This window comes from Symphalangus syndactylus, chromosome 6, assembly GCF_028878055.3.
Source record: "Symphalangus syndactylus isolate Jambi chromosome 6, NHGRI_mSymSyn1-v2.1_pri, whole genome shotgun sequence".
Lineage (NCBI taxonomy): Eukaryota > Metazoa > Chordata > Mammalia > Primates > Hylobatidae > Symphalangus > Symphalangus syndactylus.
Genome location: NC_072428.2, coordinates 48,474,113 through 48,494,673, shown reverse-complemented (window position 1 = coordinate 48,494,673; position 20,561 = coordinate 48,474,113). Strand labels below are relative to the sequence as shown.

Here is a 20,561-nt window from a genome sequence, read left to right as displayed (position 1 = left end):
TTTTAAAATATTAAACAAATAAATGATATAGACTTCCACAACTCACTTTCTGGAGATAACCACTATTGAATCACTATACATGAAAATATTCATGTATTTTCTTCCAGGGTATTTTTGTTCCTCAAATTTTTAAAATTGCATCAATAAATACATGGTTATAGAAACTAAAATATTTTAACAATACATTGAGGTAAAAAGTAAAAATCCCTCTTACTCCTCCCTGCTATTACTTACCTCATAGAAACGAGTTCACAATTTGATAAGCATACTTCTGAAACTCTTCTGCATTTCATATATAGGATATGCAAGTATTATCTTAAATACTTGAGATATACTATGATCTATAAATATGTATATATACATATACAAATAACATATATGCACACATATTACATGTATATATATTTCTCTGCCTTGCTTTTTTCACTTAAATTTAAATCTGAACTCTTTATGAAGCTGAATTAGAGAAGCCCAGCTGGATTTATGACCTAGCAGGTCTTTTGACAGTGCAAAGGCTTCCCCTACAGGACTTACTACAGAGAACACAGAATACATTATTTGGTTCTAAGAGACAGTAAATAAATGACTAGTCCAGTCTCTTCTAATCTCTCCTATCAGCTAAGTCATCACTCTTTTCATATCTTCACATGTCATTGTGAGATGAAGAGAAGTATGGAAACCATTTTCCCCTACTTCTTAAAGGGTGAATATTTCTGTTTCTAGGGCCAAAGCAGGAAGGTAGGGAAAGGAACTAAGATAATTCCAACTACACAGGACATAGAATATAGCACAGAAGTACCACAATTTATTTAATCATTTTCCTATTGATTAACATTTTTTGTTATAAATATTGCCATAATAAACAGTAGGATAATGAATGCTTCTGGAATAAAACTGCTAAAAGTAGAATTGCTGGATCACAGAGCATATACACTTTTATTTTTATATATTGTTTTATATTTTAATTCTAAAACCAAAACATGAATATGACTTTAAAAGTTCCAAAAGTACAGCAGAGTAGAAAATTGAAAAGCATTACCTACCTTTAAAATTTATATTGACCACCACAAAAACTCCAACATTATACTACTATTTTCCTCATTTATCAATCTAAGATCTTAGCTGCTGCCTCCCAGCTATTAAAGATAAAAAGGCAGTACATTTACATTATGATCCATCTTCCCTCACACCAAAGCCAAAATCCATTCTTAATATCTCTCTCTGAAGTATATAAAGGATATGATACTAAAGGTTATATAAATGCCCAACAGACTGTCTAAAAACAAATGCATATCAAGACTTATCATTGTGAAACTTCTGACAAAGGAGGCAGAAAATGGATTTTGCTAGATTCCAGAGAGGGGAAAATAAATACCACAAACTTTATTAGCAATGAGAATGGCTTTAAGACTTTCAATAGCAATATGGGAAGCTGAAAGACAATGGAACAATAATTCAAAATGCTTTTTTAAAAAGTGATTTCCAACTTAGAATTTTATAACTATCCGAGGGCCAGGGTAGAATGCAGAGCTTTTTAAACGAACAAGATCTGAAAATGTTTACCTCCCACACACCCTTTCTCAGGAAACAACTTGAAAATGTGCTTCATCAAAATAGAGTGAAGCAACAAGACATTAAATACCAGAGACACTCCCAAGATAAAGGTAAAGAAGACTCCAAGATAATAGCGATGCATCAAATAGGCGTGGAAGCACGTTAGGAAACACTGGTAAGAAAACACCAGGCACTCTCCAAAATGATGAAATTCATAGAATATCTAATATGAAATAACATACTGAGAGAATTTTTAAACAACCAGAGGAGAAGAATTTGGAGATTGAATTAGCAGTATAGCTTCCTGGTTAACTATAGAAAAAATAGAAAGTTATTTAGTTAAGTTGGGTCAGGTAAAAAAGAGCCATGATTTACTACATATCTCAGTTCTGAATTACATACATTGTCATGATAATTTAAAACTAAATATTGATCTAATTTATATTAAACAGTAGCATTATCAGGAGTGGAATAACAAGAAATTAGCTCTGTAGAGTGGGAAAGAGGAAAGAGGTAAATACTCATCTTTTATAACAGGAAGTCAATGGACAGTGCTTAAACCAAAAAAAAAAAAAAAAAAAAAAATTAGAAATAACAATGCAAGCTTGATTTTTAAAGATACAATGATAAATACACTATCCAGCTAAAAAATAATTTAAAATGCTCAACTGTGGGGTAGGAGAAAAGTTAAAAGGGAGAAAGGAGACTGAGTACACTAATTTTTAACTTTTAAAATTAATATTAAAATGTGCAATTTTCACCAGTAAAGACAAACATTTTGAAAATTTTAATATAATGCATAATGATCCCATTAATAACAAATGCAGCATCAAAAGAAATATTCAAAACTTATGTTAAAACAAGCAAGCAAACAAATGATATCACTATACAAATATAAGTACCTGAACAGAAATGTGTTTCACATGAGAAAGTTTAATATTACAAATATAATTATCATCTATTTCACTTATATATTTAAATAATTTATCATTAAAATTTTACAACATTTTAACAAATGATGCTGAGATAACTGAATCTCCACATGTAAAATAATGAACTGGGACTTCTACCTCACACTATATACAAACATTAATTCAAAATGGATCAAAGATCTGAATATAAGAGCTAACACTATAAAATCTTAAAAGAAAACATAGGTGTAAATCTTTCTGATCTTGCATTAGACAACAGGTTTTTAGCTACAATACCTACAGGACAAACAATCAAATATATACATAGGAATGCATCAAAACTAAAAACTTTTGTGGTTTGAAGGACACTTCAAGAAAATGAAAATACAACCCAAAGAGAGGCAGAAAATATTTACAAATCATATCTGATGAGCTTAGTATCTAGAATATATAAAGAACCATTACAACAGAATAATAAAGACAAATAACACAATTTAAAAATGGGCAAAGAATTTGAATAAACATTTCTCTGAAGAAAGTATGCAAATGACCATTGGTCCTTTGAAAAGCACATGAAAAGATACTAAACATCATTAAATATCAAGGAAATGCAAACCAAAACCACAATGAAAAGAGTTCCACTTCCTGCATGACAGCATGGTGAGCTCCAAAGTCCAACCCCCCCAGCAAAACAGGTGAAAATTGTATCTGAAGACACAGTGATTTAGTCTCTGGAAATGCTTCTAAGGGTATACAACAAATTTTTTTTAAAAATTTATTCAAGAAAATCTGCTAAAACTTAATAAAAACAGTAAGATTCTGTGGTATTCGAAACAATACCTGCTCCCTCCCTCCCCTATCCCAGTTCATCAAGAGACAAACTCCACTCCAAACTGATGAGGTCAAGAACACAGAGCTCTCTTTCCTCCCAGCTTCCAGTTGGAGGGCTAACTTCCTAGAAAAGGGGGGATTTCAGCATTTCTTATCCTATGCCTAGTTACTGCTTTCTGAAGCTAAGTTTCAGGTGAGAGGTCAGTTCCAGCTGAGAGATCAGGGCACCCTTCTTCCACCAAGCCCCCACTTGTGGGATGGAGGATCTACCTTAGGCATAGTATCGTTGTGAATTATGAGGCCCTGATCACTCTTACCCTAACAAATAAGGCAATAAGGAAGAAATTGAGGAACAAAAGCATGCAAGACATACAGGATACAAAAACTAAAATGGCAGACATAAATCCAACTATATCAATAATAACATTAAATGTGAATGTACTGAACAATCCAATCAAAAGGCAGGAAATCACAGACTGCATTTAAAAAAAACACACACACAGTATCTAATTCTATCCTATCTACAGGATATACACTTTAAATGTATATACAGGATATATATGTTTTCAAAGTTCATCCATGTTGTAGCACGTGTCAGTACTTCATTCCATTTTATGCCTGAATAATTGTCTACTATATGGATATACTACATTATCTTTATATATCTATAAGTTGAACATTTGGATTGTTTTCCATTTTTGGCTATTATGAATGATGGCTATGAATGTTTGTGTACAAGTTTTTGTATGAACATATATTTTTGGTTCTTCAAGGTGGGACTTTGGAGCTCACCATGCTGTCATGGAAGTGGAACTCTTTTAATCGTGGTTTTGATTTGCATTTCCTTAATGTTTAACGATGTTTAGTATCTTTTCATGTGCTTTTCAAATGACCAATGGTCATTTGCATACTTTCTTCAGAGAAATAACTATTCAAATCCTTTGCCCATTTTTAAATTGTGTTATTTGCCTTTATTATTCTGTTATAATGGTTCTTTAATAAATATATTATTCTATAATAATATAGAAATATCAGGATATATACTTTAAATTCAAAAACTCAAATAGATTTAAAGTAAAAGGATGTATCATTCAAACAGTAACCACAATAAAATTGGAATGGCTACACTAATATCAGACGACACAGACTTTAAAACAAAGCATGCGACTACAGGGATATTTTATAATAAAAGGGTCATTCTATGAGGAAAATAAAGCAATTATAAATATATATGCATCTAACAGCAGGACCCCAAAATATATGAAGAAAAAACTGACAGAATGAAGGGAGAAATAGACAATTCAATAATAATAGTTGAAAATATTAATGCCCCACTTTTAGTAATGGATGAAACATCTAGGCAGAAGATCAACAAGGAAATAGAAGACTTGAACAACTCTATAAACCAAATAGACCTAATAGAAATCTATAGTCTATCCAACAATAGCAGAGTATACATTATCCTCAAGTGCACACGAAATATTCTCCAGGAAAGACCATATGCTTTACCAAAAAACAAACCTCAGTAAATTTAAAAGGATAGAAATTACAAGATACGTTCTATAACCACAATGGAATACTGTTAGAAACCAATAACAGAAAAAAATTTGGAATTTCACAAATATGTGGTAAATAACACAACCATAAATAACCAAATATGTGGTAAATAACACACCCATAAATAACTTCTTTGGTCAAAGAAGAAACCAAAGTGAAATTAGAAAATAATTTTAAATAAATTAAAATTAAAATACAACTGTCAAAATTTATGAGGCATAGCTAAAGCAGTTACTTTAGAAAAGAGTTTGACAATTCTTCAAAAAATTAAACATACAATTACCATATGGTCCAGCAAGTTCACCCATAGAACTATACCCAAAAAAAACTAAAAATACATGTTCACACACACAAAAATCATGCACATTCATAGCAACATTATTCATAACAGCCAAAAAATGGAAACAATCTAAATGTTCAACTTATAAGTATATAAAAAAGTAGTGTATCTATATAGTAGACAATTATTCAGGCATAAAATAGAATAAGTGTTGACACATGCTGCAACATGGAGCAATCTTGAAAACATTATGCTAAGTGAAAGAAAAGACAAAAGGCCATATATTATATGACTACCTATATGTATGAAATGTCCAGAGTAGACAAGTCCATAGGAACAGAAAATACATTAGCATTTGCTATTCTGGACATTTCATATACATTTAATCATATAATATGTGGCTAGAAAAGTTTTTTGTAGGTGATTTCCACCAAAAAAAAAGATGTTTCTGGAGACAGTTCATTGGCTGGGCAAATCTTAAATAGCAAACCTATTCTAATTGGTTAGTTAATTGGGATACTCCCAGCTAAGTTGTTGAAAGCCAGTATTAATAAATACTGAATTCAGCTGTTATCCAAGGCTATTGAAACATCCTGTGGTTTGACCTCTAACAGCCATGAGTGTAACCCTCTTGCAATTTCCTGACTCCATTTTAAAGCTTTAGCCTTAATAACTTCCTTTCCTTTCACATTTTCCCCTTTTGATCAAGAACTTTCTTCAGAAAGCATTGCAGATCAATTGGCAAGTCTGATTTTGTCCCTCATTGCTGAGATGAATGTATCCCAGGGATCCATGTTTCTTATCAGGAGTTGCAAGTTCTAAGAAGTGTATAGCTATACTGGGCCACGAAAAAGAGATTTTGACAAGAGAGTTTTCAAGCCAGGTTTGGTCCAAAAAAAAGTTATCAAATAAGATGTCTTTTCTGAATCATAGGCTTGACAGACCATGCTAAGCTTCTAAGTGACAATTACTTTGGATGGAATTTTAGCCAGATTTTGACTATAAAGGGTAGTCAGCTATAGAGATCAAAAAGCCAAACATTTTAATGGTGGGTATTCCATTTAGCTAATTAACATGTTCACAGATTTTACCTACTCAGTCTCTACTTTGTTAGAAGCATTTATTCAAGTGTAATAGTAGGTATTGGCGACAGTGAAAACACCCACTGCTTGGCCATGAGGTAACTGTTGTGCAAGAGAGTAGAAGGCAAAAACCAAGAATATAGAGAAGGCAACATATAAGTGGCTCAATATTTCAGGGATCTTAGTCATATACAGGTCTAGTCTGAGTGGTCTTGGATGATCAGTCAACTTCAGCTGACATATGCTTCACTTCCGGGTCATTTTTAGCCTCAAGTCTTTGATTGTTTCTGAATTCCAGCAGGAGGTAAGAGAATCCTTTAAATGAGAAACATGAATCTAAGGATCAACAACTTTTAGTTTGGCAGGATGGGGATTAGTACCTGATATGGACCTTTCCATCAAGATTGAAGGGAATTCTTTTGTAAATGTCTCTTCCAATAGACAAAATCACCAGATTAAAAGTTGTGGTGTTTGATATTTTCATATCCCAGGAGCGCACTGTGGGAAGACTGTCTACCAGGGTATGATTTTTTTGTCTATAGCCTTAATCATTCCTTCCTAATATTGGAGAATGTCTCCTTTAGTCAATTCAACAACAAAGGAAAGAGGGCTAAATGCATCAATCATCCAGTGATAATTTCAAAAGGTGACAACTTATGTTTTATAAAAGGTGCAGACCTTAGATTCAATAGGACTAGATAAAGTGCCTTTGGCCAGGGCAATTTTAATGTTTCCACAAATTATGACAGCTAAGTTTTGATAATGCCATTTGCTCTTTCCACCAATCTGAAAGATTGAGGATGGTAGACCCAATGACAGTGTTGTAATACAGGCCAAACTTTGCAAATTTGTTTTGTAATATGGCCAATGAAATGAGTTTCTCAGTCACTATGTAACTCTAATGGTATACCCCATGTAGGAATAATCTTTTCTAGTAACTGTTCTGCAACAGCTGAGGTAGTGGCAGGTTGGCAAGGAAATGTTTCTACTCAGTGAGAAAACATACAAATTATACTGAGAACATACTTACAACCTTGAGAAGGAAGCAACTGGATGAAATCCATTTTCCAAAGAAAAAAAGGTCAATTAGGCAGGTCAAAATGGCCTGGAACTCTGAATTGTTTTCTTGGATTGAATTTAGGCAAAGCAGTACAAGTCAGTTGTACGTCTTTGGCGGTCCTGAAACGTTTCCCCACCAATACAGTTTCATAAAACTTGTAAGTCTGTCAGTTGCCCAGTAAGTCATCTGATGTGTCATTTCAGGTAGGAATTTTTTTAATAGATTCTCATAATACTGGTTTATCATCGGACCATATCATAAATTTGTTGTTGGGCAAAAAAATGCAATCGTTTTTAACTCAAAATTAATTTTATTTATGTGGGGCTTGAGGCTGAGCTGCTTTAACAACATTATTTAAATTATTTTGAGGGAAATAATTAATATTAACTATAAATAAGGTTTTCAGTCTTAGTGGAACTCGACACAGCCATTTGTGGTGCATGAGCAGCCAAGTTGTTTCCTTTAGCCTCAACAGATTCCAATTTTGAGTGCCCAAGAATTGTGATTATGGCCAAGGCAAAGAGAAGTTGAGTTGAATTTAATAATTTTTTGACAAAAGCTCCATTCTTAATTTGGTTCCCTCCAGAAGTTAGAAATCCTGTTTGCTTCTGAAGCACACCAAAATTCTGAACAACTCCAAGGCATAACAGCTGGCTCTGTGAAGATTTGCAGGTTTACCTTTCATCAGGATACAAGCCTCAGTTAAGGGATAAAGTTCTGCGTGCTGGACTGAAGTAGCCACTGACAACAGGGCTGCTTCAATTACTTCAAAAGGTGATAACAGTACATCCAGCAAGATACTTTACTTCATTAACTGACATGTATGGTCCATCAGTAAACTATGAAAATTCTGCATTTGGTATAGGGGTTTCTTGTAAATCAGCTCTAAGTTTTAGTAGCTGGTCAGTTAAATTTAGTCAGTTATGAGGTGTCTCATTGAATAAGAGAAGGCAAGTTGCTGGATTACGATTATTGAAATGAGAAAGAATAATATGAGAAGTCAACAGCAAGATCTCATAAAAAGTGACTCTGCTTACAGAAAAATATTGAGTATTATGAGAACTGATTAAAGCTTCTACAGCATGAGGAACATAGATTTAGTTAAAGCCACAGTGCCTGATATAGCTCCCATGCAGGAAGGGAGTCCCTTAGCTACTGAATCTAATGGCTGGCTATAACATCCAAGGGGTGTGTGTTAATCTCCATGTTTTCAGTTAAGAACCCCCTAATGCATTTTCTTCTCTTTCATTCACTAGAAAGGAGGAAGGGGAGCTGACAATTGGGGTGCCCTAAGGCAGGACGACTTAGAAGTCCTTATTTTAATTGAAAGGAGACGATACAAGCATTCTCTTCCCAGTCCAGAGGCTCTAGCTTGTTAAGTTGTAGAAGGATATATAATGATTCAGCTATTAAGAAAAATTAGATATCCAGTTTCAACAGTACTCTGCCAGGCCCAAAAACCCTTGTGACTGTCTCTTAGTCTGAGGTTGAGGAAAGTTTAAAATGCTTTTGTATTAGTCCACTCTCACATTGCTACAAATACCTGAGACTGAGTAATTTACAAAGAACAGAGGCTTAATTGACTCACAGTTCTGTGGGCTGTTGAGGAAGCACAGCGGCATCTGCTTGGCTGCTGGAGAGGCCTCAGGAAACTTAGTTATGGCTGAAGGCAAAGAGGGAGCAGACATGTCACTTGGGCAGAGCAGGAGGAAGAGGGGTAGGGAACAGGAGGGTGCTACACACTTTTTTAAACAACCAGATCTTATGAAGACTCACTATCCCCAGGACAGTATCAAGAGGATGGTACTAAACCAGTCATGAAAAATCCCACCCCCATTATCCAATCACCTCCCACCAGGCCCTACCACCAACATTGGGGATTACAATTTGACACGAGACCTGGTGGGAACACAGATGCAAACCATATAAGCTTTTAAGTCTATCAGGATCCAAGAGAGGTTCCTAGTTTAGTATCAAGTATCTGAAATATTTGACGTGCCTAATTGGAATTTTCTCTGGAAACTTTATGGCCTTTGTCTGCTAGAATTTTAAGAATATAAACACTATCATGTTCACAAGCCTCTTTACAAGGAGAACAAAGAAGGTTATCAACATACTGCAAGAGAGTTGACCCTTGGGGGAAATGTCTGTCTGTTAAATGTGTCTTCAGTACCTGTGAAAAGTGAGAGGGGCCTTCAGTACATCCTCGAGGCATTTCTGTCCAGGTATGTTGTTGTCCTTTCCACGTGCAGCAAATAAAAATTGCCTCTCAGTGTCCACCAGAACCAGTGCCTTTAAAAAGCACTAGAAATGTCTATGACTGTGAAAAATTTACTTTCTGTGGAGATGAAAGTCAGGAAGGTACATAGATTTGTAACTACAGTGTTGAATAATGATATTGTGTCCGGAATTGGTGGTTTCTTGGTCTCACTGACCTCAAGAATGAAGCCGCGGACCCTCGCGGCGAGTGTTACAGCTCTTAAGGTGGCCCGTCTGGAGTTGTTCGTTCCTCCCGGTGGGCTCGTGGTCTCACTGGCTCAGGAGTGAAGCTGCAGACCTTCGCAGTGAGTGTTACAGCTCTTAAGGCAGCGCGTCTGGAGTTGTTCGTTCCTCCCGGTGGGCTGGTGGTCTCACTGGCTTCAGGAGTGAAGCTGCAGACCTTCGCGGTGAGTGTTACAGCTCATAAAAGCAGTGTGGACCCAAAGAGTGAGCAGCAGCAAATTACTGCAAGGGGCAAAAGAACAAAGCTTCCACGGTTTAGAACGGGATCCAAGCGGGTTGCCACTGCTGCCTCGGGCAGCCTGCTTTTATTCTCTTATCTGGCCCCACCCACGTCCTGCTGATTGGTAGAGCCCAGTGGTCTGTTTTGACAGGGTGCTGATTGGTGCGTTTACCATCCCTGAGCTAGACATAAAGGTTCTCCACGTCCCCATCAGATCAGTTAGATACAGAGTATCGACACAAAGGTTCTCCAAGGCCCCACCAGAGCAGCCAGATACAGAGTGTCGATTGGTGCACTCACAAACCTCTAGCTAGACGCAGGGTGCTGATTGGTGTGTTTACAGTCACTGAGCTAGACATAAAGGTTCTCCACATCTCCACCAGACTCAGAAGCCCAGCTGGCTTCACCCAGTGGATCCTGCACCAGGGCTGCAGGTGGAGCTGCCCGCCAGTCCTGCACCGTGCGCTCGCACTCCTCAGTCCTTGGATGGTCGATGGAACTGGGCGCAGTGGAACAGGGGGTGGCGCTCGTCGGGGAGGCTCGGGCAGCACAAGAGCCCATGGAGGGGGGGGAGGCTCGGGCAGCACAAGAGCCCATGGAGGGGGGGAGGCTCGGGCAGCACAAGAGCCCATGGAGGGGGTGGGAGGCTCAGGCATGGCGGGCTGCAGGTCCCGAGCCCTGCCCCGTGGGAAGGCAGCTAAGGCCCGGTGAGAAATCAAGCGCAGCGCCGGTGGGCTGGCACTGCTGGGGGACCCAGTACACCCTCCGCAGCTGCTGGCCTGGGTGCTAAGCCCCTCATTGCCCGGGCCTGCAGGGCCGGCCGGCTGCCCTGAGTGAGGGGCCCACCAAGCCCATGCCCACCCGGAACTCCAGCTGGCCCGCAAGCGCTGCCCGCAGCCCGGGTTCCCGCTCTCGCCTCTCCCTCCACACCTCCCTGCAAGCTGAGGGAGCCGGCTCCCACTTTGGCCAGCCCAGAAAGGGGCTCCTACAGTGCAGCGGTGGGCTGAAGGGCTCCTCAAATGCCACCAAAGTGGGAGCCCAGGCAGAGGAGGTGCCGAGAGAGAGCGAGGGCTGTGAGGACTGCCAGCATGCTGTCACCTCTCAATATTGTTATCAATGGCTCTTAGGGCCTGTGCAAATCTCCACCATTGCCATGAGGTTTCTTTACAGGAAAAATAGAAGTATTACAGGAGCTAGGGCAAAGCAGTACAAAATTCTCACTATGTGAAAGAAAATGAAGTAATTAAGGCTAAGGCTTTAAAGTGGAGACAGGAGATTGCGAGGTGATTGCATTCACACCTGCTAAAGGATTACAGGATGTTCCAGCTGACTTGGATAAAGACTGAATTCAGTGTCTGCAGCCCTTCAACATCTCTCAGCTGGGAGTATCCTAATTAACCAGTCAGAACGGGTTTGTGTTTTAGGATTTCTGCCTAGCCAATGGACTGCCTCAAAAAATAACTTTTTGTGGAAGTCACCTAGAAATAAAAGTATAGATCAATGAAACAGAACAGACCCAGACAACAGACCAAAGTATAGCTGGGAGCTATAAATAAGATAAGAGAAGTATTTCAAGTTATTGCAGAAAAGATGTTATTCAAAAGTGGTGTAAGACTACAGTATTCTTTTCGGAAAAAAAAATACTGGATATCTAGCTTATACCATAGCCAAATGTAAATGTGTCTGTGGGAAAAATTGGGAAACGTGTTTTAATGAACTTTAGGTTGGATAGATTTTTCTGCAGATGACATTAAGAACAGGATTCAAAATGATGACATATTTGATCCCACACATGTTTTAAATATTTGTATGAGATATTGGAAAGAAACTGTAAGGCAACTAAAAAAACTTGAAATCTATTCAATTCAATCTAGTATTTATATTATATAAAAAGTACTCACAAAAAAACATCCAATTTAAAATATATAAATATATATTATTATATAATATAAATATATAAATATAGGATATATATTTTAATGGGGTGTATATATACATAAATTCATTTAAAATAAAATATATATAGGATAAAGGGCTCAACTTTATTCATGATCAAAATAATGCAAACAAAATAATAGTGATAGATTAATTTTTACCTATCAGGTTAGCCAAGATTTAAAATGTAAGCATAAAACCCCCCCATGCTAGTAAGGCTAAGGAGGAAAGGGACATTTCATACATGGTAGGAGTAAAATGTTTCTGGAGGAAAACCTGGCAACATTTATAGAAGTTAAAAATATAATTTTCTTTTATACAAAGAATTGCACTTGTAAGAATTTATTTTAAGAAAAAAAATCCTGTAAGTGCAAGGATATTCATTTGCGTATTCTGTATAATAGTGGAAAAAATTGGAAACCACTTACTTGCTCATTAAAAGGAGGATGTGTAAGTAAATCCAGGGCCATTCATATCATGGGATACTACCTGTAGTTGCATAGAAAAAATGCCCACGGTCTTCTATTAAATTACAAATAAAAGGATTCAAAACAGTATATATAAGATAATTTAATTTCTATAAGTAAAAATATGTATGCATAAAATTTGCAGGGACTATAAACAAAAAAAGGAAACTGGGAAAGTGTACAACTAGATATTATATCTCTAAGCTGATGGGAGTATGGATACTCTCCTTGTTTTTATTGCTTGTCTGTATTTTCTAGCCTTTTAAAGCATTTATTTCTCGTTAATTTTCCAAAATAAAAATTTTAAATAGGAAAAATAACAGATTTTTTCTGTTTTTCTTTGCTAGATTTAAAATGTATCCTAACAATAACAAAGCAATAACTAAAACAGTGTAGTACACTGGCCCAGGAAAATAATAACCACATAAAGGAAAAGAAATACAATATAAATATTTATCAACTCATATCGATGAATATATTTTTTAAATATGTGGATATTTCAATAAATTGTGCAATAAATATAGGGTTTTTTTGGAAAAGTCACAAAGTACCAGAAACGTAGGTGAAATTTATAAATGCTTAAGGGTAGGAAAATTCTTTCTAAGCATGGTATCAAAGGCAGAATCATGAAGGTAAAACAGATTTAATGCACAATTTAAAAGTTCTGTGGCCGGACACAGTGGCTCACTGTGCAGTTCCAGTACTTCGGGAGGCCAAGGCGGGAGGATTGCTTGAGCCCAAGAGTTTGAGACCAGCTTGGCAATATAGCAAGACCTATCTCTACAAAAAGTAAATAGTTGGCCAGTCATGGTGGCACACACCTGTATTCCCATTTACTCATGAGGCTGTGGTAGGAAGATCAGTTGAGCCCAGGAGGTCGAGGCTGCAGTGAGCCCTAACTGCACAATTGCACTCCAGCCTCGGAGACAGAGATCCTGTCTCAGTAAATAAACAAATAAATAAATAACATGTTCTATGTACTTAAAATATACCCAAATCAAAAATAAAATGAGTTTTGAAAAATATTTGTTAAGAAATGAAAAAGACAAATGCTCATAATACATAGTTTTCACAGAATAAAAATGTAGCTATGATTATATCTCTACTGGCTAGTGTTTTTCACATCCACAGTCCACATCAGAAAACAGTAATCCTGGGTTGATTATTCTGCCTCAGGTACTATAATTTTCAATATGTTGCATATAAAACACACCCTGTATCCTGGCCCCAACTGACTGGAACAAGCACCAGTGTGGGCTCTGGTTATTCTTTTTCTGACCTGGTAACAATCTTTTCTTGCCCTTCTCTGATCCACTCTGCTCTGTGCCCCAGTGGGCTGCACACACACACACACACACACACACACACAGTGGGCTGCACACACACACACACACACTCTGCACCACCCAGGCTCTTAGATCTCTGCATTCTGGTTGGGTCTAGCCGATTGAAGGCACCAGCGAAAGGTTGGAAGTGTGGGAAGAGAGGTTAGGGGATGTAGTCTCTGGCTTCCTCCCTGCTCCGCCTTGCACTGTGGTTCTGGCAGTGTCTGGTCCCTCTACCATTAGTGGTCTAACCAGGCAACCCCCTGCCACACGTCCGCCACTCAGGTGACACTAATTCCTTATCACCATTTCAAGCCTAGGGTCTTAATGGCTTTATTTTTAGTTAATGTTGTTACTAGTCTCTGAGTGCCTCAACATCCCTTATGATTCCCCTTAACTCTGCCCACACCTTGGTAAACAGCCTCTTCATTAAATTCTCTCCAAAATCCTCGCAAGTTCACCTTCATTTCCTGTAGTCCCTGCCTGAGAAAGTGGATGAACACAAGGCTATCAAAAATTGGCAAGGAACTGCAACCTCCTCTGAGTTGGCTTAGTAAGATTTTATGCCTAATCAGAACGATCTCCATTAAGATGACACATCTCCCTATTTATATCTCCTTTAGGTGAACGCAGAGGAAGTGGGTCACTGAGTTCCAGCTGTATCTGGATGACCCTAAACTCTTGTAACTCTCTATGATGCCAATGCACTGGAAGCCCTGGGAGTCATAGGGGCTTGTTGTTATAACCCAGATTTCAATGGGCTTTTCTAACTCTTTGAGACCTAGAAAAGTCTCTGAAATTTTAGCCACCGTCAGACTTACGAGACTATAAATACTGGAACAAAACAGGTAAATTATCATTACTTCCTGATGATGCTCATGAAGCCCAAGAAAATCAGCTAAAAAGAATACTATGTATAAATAATTTTTCCATAGCTGACTCGTTCCATATTGGTCATAAATTATTTTTTATTCTTGATTTTTCCCTCTTCCTAATGTCCTATTGTAATGGGATCTTTGAGGTGTCGCTTTTCTGGACAGAAACCTCTGTGGCTGGCTGGTGACACCTTTGCCCGAGTTCTTGTCCTATGTCCAGAAAGAATGAGGTATGCAAACAAGTGGAAGTTGAACAAGATGAAGAGGAGATTTAATGAGTGTTACCACAGCTCAGAGGAGACCCACAGAGGGTAGCTCCTCTCTGTAGGCAGGTAGTCCTGTCAAGTGTTCAGCTCTCAGCAGAGAGGAGGGCCTGGAGAAGGTAGCTCCTCTCTGCAACTGGTCCTCCTGATGTCTGCAGCTCTCAGCAGAGAGGAGGCCCTGGAGAGGGTGGCTCCTCTCTGCTGGCAGGTCATCCTGTGATCTCTATAGCTGTCAGCAGAGAGGGTAGCTCCTCTCTGCAGCTGGTCATCTCATTATCTCCAACTCTTAGCAGAGAGTGGTATCTCCTCTCTGCAGCTGATCATCCAGTCCTCTCTCCATCCACTCCTGGCTCTGGCTGAGCCATGGCTTCTATGGACCTCAGAGGGGAGGAAGTGTGTGCTGATTGGTCCCTGGCAGCCATGGGTGGCAGGTCCTGGAAAAGGCACCACAAGCCCCCACTCCAGTTTGCAGGACTGGCAGCCCAACCCCCAGAATTCAGGCCCTCCCTGGCCTGAAGGTGGGGCCTTAATGGGACTGCCCTCATTCTGCCCACATACAGTAGGACATTAGGAAGAGGGAAAAATCAAGAATAAAAAATAATTTATGACAAATATGGAACCAGTCAGCTATGGAAAAATTATTTATACATAGTATTCTTTTTAGCTGATTTTCTTGGGCTTCTGAACCTGTTTGCCTCCTGCTGCCATTCATGGTGCCAAAGCTCACCCAGACTTCTCTGAGATCTGAGCAGGCACCAACAGCAGGGAAAAGCTAGGCAGGCAGTGAGAGCAGGAACTTCTGAGTCTACAAGGGCAGGGGGGCCTTCCCAGCCCCCAACAGTTCAGGGATGCCAGGAAAGGGGGAGAGTCTGGCTCCTGCTCCTGCTCCATGAAGTGGGAGGCCCGGATCTGTAGCCACCGATCTGGTTGCTGCAGCTGCACCTGGGAGGGTGGGGCTCCTGCCTGTTCCATACAGCAGGAGGCCCAGGACTACAGCTGCAGTGTGGGTGGCTGCAGGGGCACCCTGGGAGCTCCAACCCCAACTCAGAACAGGCAGGGCTCCCGCTTGTCCAAGGATCCCACCAGCTCCATGGAGCATGCAGCCCTGGCAATGCCTCCCTGCTGCTGCCATCACCATGACCTGTCAGTCACTAAGTGAGCAATTCTATCTGATATTTCTTGAAACTCTCCATCTGACTCCATTTTTATTTTGACTGCCCAGACTATCCAGGGTCAACAGCAGTCAAGGCCTCTTTGCCATGACAGCGACCCATGAGTCAGCCAAGATGAGCAGACAGGCTGCCTGAAGAGCCCACTGGAACAGGGGCTTCTGAGCTCCACTGGGCCAGCAGGTGGCAGCAGGTAAATGATCAAGTGAACTGATTCATGAACATTAAAATGAAGCAGAAAACACTAGATGTGTGTGTGTGAATGAATGCATGTGGGTGAGTGTGTGCTTAACTTTAGATCCCAACAGGAACACATGTGCTTTTCAAATGCTTATGACACACAAAAATTGACCATAGATTCAGCTGCAGATAAGTTTTTAATAAATTTCCAAAGATAAAAACCATACAGAGCACAGTGTTTATTGAAATAAATTAAAACTGAAAATGATAACAGAAAATAGAAAAAAAAATCTAAGTACTTGAAAATGAACACTTCTCATAAATATCTTGAGTTTTTAAATATATTCCTTTTATGGCATAACTAGAAATGGATCACTATCATCAAAGGAATGCATTGTATATCACTATTTGTCCAAACTGGTAAACTGAAGAAAACTTGTAGCCTTAACACTATTTAATTTAAAATTAGAGTGATTTATAAAATGAAACATTCAATCATGGGGGCTAGAAAAATACCACTAATCATAAAGCAAAAAGTGGTAGAAATGAATTAATACATATAAAAGCATGAGTTAAATAAATTACAGAAAATCAGTATACTTGATTTAATAAGGAAATATCTACTTCTTTGCAATAACCAATAACTGGCACATCCTGGATAAGTCTACCAAAGGCAGAAAAGAAAAAGAAAGAAAAGAGATGTAAGAAGAGAAAGGAAAAAACTTAAAATTAAAATAAGGAAAAGATGTATAACCACAAATTAAAATAATTTGCTAGGTTCAGCTTGATACTATAACCATTTTATAACAAGTAATTTGAAAAAGCTAAATGAAGGAACTGTTTTCCCAACTGTTGTAGAGTAATACTTCCCAATATTTTTCACACCAGAGAATTCTCGGAAAATGATAATGTTGCATGGCACAGTAGTGTGAAAGAAAAATTTTACTTGTGCCTAGAAGCAATAGCCATTAAAACTCTGGCCATCTCAGCACATCTGTTACCCACTTATGGCAGGCTGGTTGGAAGCTGTATTCTAAAAGTCCTAGTCAAGGCAATATGCCAAGATTAGGGGGAGACAGTGAGGAAGAAAATGCTAAAATGAAGAAACAAAATCATCAAAATTATGATTTTTTTGCAGATATTATGATGTAATTAAATTGATAGAGAAAAAATGGGGAAAACCTCAACATAAAATCATAAGCAGAAGAGTTAGGAGTGGAACTCTAAGTTCAGAATCAGTGGATACAAGCAACAGGAAGAAGCACTGGAGACAGTCATCAGAATGATTAAATAAGGTATTGCCAATTGTTGACCAATCCCTTTTCCTCTGCTTAGGCTGAGCACAAGCTCATTCCCTGTGAAATTAAAGTAGTGAGTGTGGCCCCTAGGAACAGAGACTCAGGGTAGGGTGGGCAAACCGAGATGAATGGATTGCACCAACAATCAAAAAAAGTTTTTTTTAATTATTGACATACCCACATGGCATGTTCTACTCCTCCAAATGATAAAGGGAAGCTCATCAGAAACCACCTCCATAGGTAAATACAGAGAAATTATCAATTCAAAGGTGAGATGGCAATCAAAAACCACCAAGCATTTCAGGAAATTTTATGCCTTAAAAGAAAGAAACTGGACAGGTGCAATGGCTCATGCCTGTAATTGCAACACTCTGGGAGGCCAAGGCAGGAGCATCACTTGAGCCCAGGAGTTCCAGACTAGCCTGGGAAACATGACGAGACTCTGTCTCTATAGAAAAAAAATTTTTAATTAGCCAGGCATGGTGGTACGAGCCTCAGCTACTCAGGAGGCTGAGGCAGGAGGATCTCTTGGCCCAGCAGGTCGAGGCTGCAGTGAACCATGATTGCACCACTGCACTCTAGCCTGGGCGACAGAGTGAGACCCTGTCTCAAAAAAAAAGAAAGAAAGAAAGAGAGAAACTTAATTTCATTAACAAGAGATAATACCTAATAAAACAGATCACAAAACAAAAAAAGTTAAAATTACTTCAATTAATAGAAACACATTATTAAGATTATTTAATTATGTACTTTAAATACTTGAAATTGTGATGAATGAAAAATATTTGAAATTTACTAGATAAAACAATGGGCTGAAAAAGGGAATAGATACGATTGAAGAAGGGACTGATGAACTAGAAAACTAAACTTTGTTTTTACCACCTAAAAGCAGAACAGAAAGAAAAGATTTGGAAAATAAAAAAGTGGACATGCAAAAGATATATTCAGAAACTCAACCCCTATTTATTTAAATAGAGTTCCAAAAGGATAAAATAGAATGGAGGAGACAAAACAGTCAAAGATAACTTTAAGAACATTTCACACAGCTTAAGAAACACAAAAGTCTTCAGATTTACAAGTCCCATTGAGTGACAAGCATGGTGAACGTTACAGAGGCACAAATCCAGATTCCTCCCAGGGTAAGTTTCAGAGCACCAAGAATGGAGCGTAATTTTACAAATTTTGGGCATGGGGGGAGAACATAATTTCACTCTAAAGAAATAAAAAGATTAATCCCATGCTTTTCTTTAGCAACACTTCGTGATAGAATGCAATAGACTTTCCTCAAAGTTCTAAGAAAAGTTTGTTTTGAACCTAAACTACATCTACTCAAACTAGCATTGAGATGAAGTACAAAACAAAGCATTTAAAACATGCAAGATTTCAGGAAGTTTATTGCTCTCAGGCTGTCTCTGAAAGAAACCCCGTCTCTACTAAAAATACAAAAATAATTAGCCAGGCGTGGTGGCTGGTGCCTGTAGTCCCAGCTACTCGGGAGGCTGAGGCAGGAGAATCGCTTTAACCTGGTAGGCAGGCTTGTAGTGAGCCAAGATCGCGCCACTGCACTCCAGTCTGGGCTAAAGAGTGAGACTCCGTCTCAAAAAAAAAAAAAAGAAAGAAAAAGAAAAAAGAAAAGAAAAGAAAGAACTATTCAAGGATATATTCCAGAAAAAAAAAAAAAAAAGGAATTCAAGTCAAAGGGAAATCACACACACAGACCCAAGTGATGAAGTAAAATTCAAGGAAATCATATAATTAAACTCAAACAATTATTGATGCAGGCTGCAGAAAAAATGAGTTTGGAAAGAAATCTCAGTGTCAACAGGAGAGATAATAATACAAGGCAAGAGAGTGGGTTTGGGGGAGAAGGAAATAAAAGTGTACTGAAGCTTTACCTTTTTTTTTTTTGAGACTGAGTCTCACTCTGTCGCCCAGGCTGCACTGCAGTAGCGTAATCTCAGTTTGCTGCAACCCCTGCCTCCCGAGTTCAAGAAATTCTCATGCCTCAGCCTCCAGAGTAGCTGGGACTACAGATGCAAGCCACCACACCCAGCTAATGTTTGTATTTTTAGTAGAGACGGGGTTTCACCATGTTGACCAGGCTGGTCTCGAACTCCTCATCTCAGGTGACTCGCCTGCCTTGGCCTTCCAAAGTGTTGGGATTACAGGCGTGAGCCACCGCGCCTGACCTGAAGTTTTAATCTTGTTGAGGGAAAAGGATATAGTGAATAGATATATTGATTAATTATATAAATCAACCTAAAATATTTAACATTCAAAATTCTTAAAATTAAAATTCCTTAATTGTAATTTTAAAATTCTTTAAAATTGTGTTTCTATTTTAATTTGGTTGTACTTTTTTCTTAATTCTTGAGATAATCACTAAGGATAGATACTTTTACCCCTAGAAATACTGTTTGACTTCATGAGAGATTATTTCAGAAGTTATCTTCAGCCTCCATAGCACCCTCTCACTCCCCTTAACCAGTCCATCACTAATGGTCATGTCAGTTTCATCCCAATACCTCCCCAGTCTATCTGTCTCTTTTGTAACCACCACAGTTCAGCCCATCATACCTCTTACCTGGACAGCCTCAATAGTCAGCTAACTGGAATCCCCGTATCAATGTCTGTTTCCCATTGCCTACACTGCAACTTCTCAGAGATGTTTTCAAAATGCAAATCTGTTCATATCTGCTCTTGGCTTAAAACTTTTTGATGTCATTAGGTGTATACAAGAGAGTTCAATTATAATCGAGGTCATATTATTTAAAAGCATTATCCAATTATAGTATTATATTTAAGTTAGTAGTAGTTACCTGAATATTTATTACATTATTCTCTGTCATCTATATATGAAACATTTCTCACATGAGAACAACAGCCAAAAAGTTCAAAACAAACAAAAAATCAAAATCAAAATATAGCAACAGAGATTTTTCAACTGCATCCTTAATGAAGTATTAAAGTTTTCTATATCCAATCCTTGCACATGGGCCATGCTAATCTTCTCTGTATCCAATTTTAGTACGTGTGCTCCCGAAGCGAGCAC

The 20,561-nt window shown here is 38.3% G+C and overlaps 1 pseudogene; it reads right to left on the bottom strand.

Moving 5' to 3' along the window:
• Positions 1-20,463: 20,463 nt before the first annotated feature.
• LOC129485526 (uncharacterized) lies at positions 20,464-20,561 on the bottom strand (annotated as a pseudogene).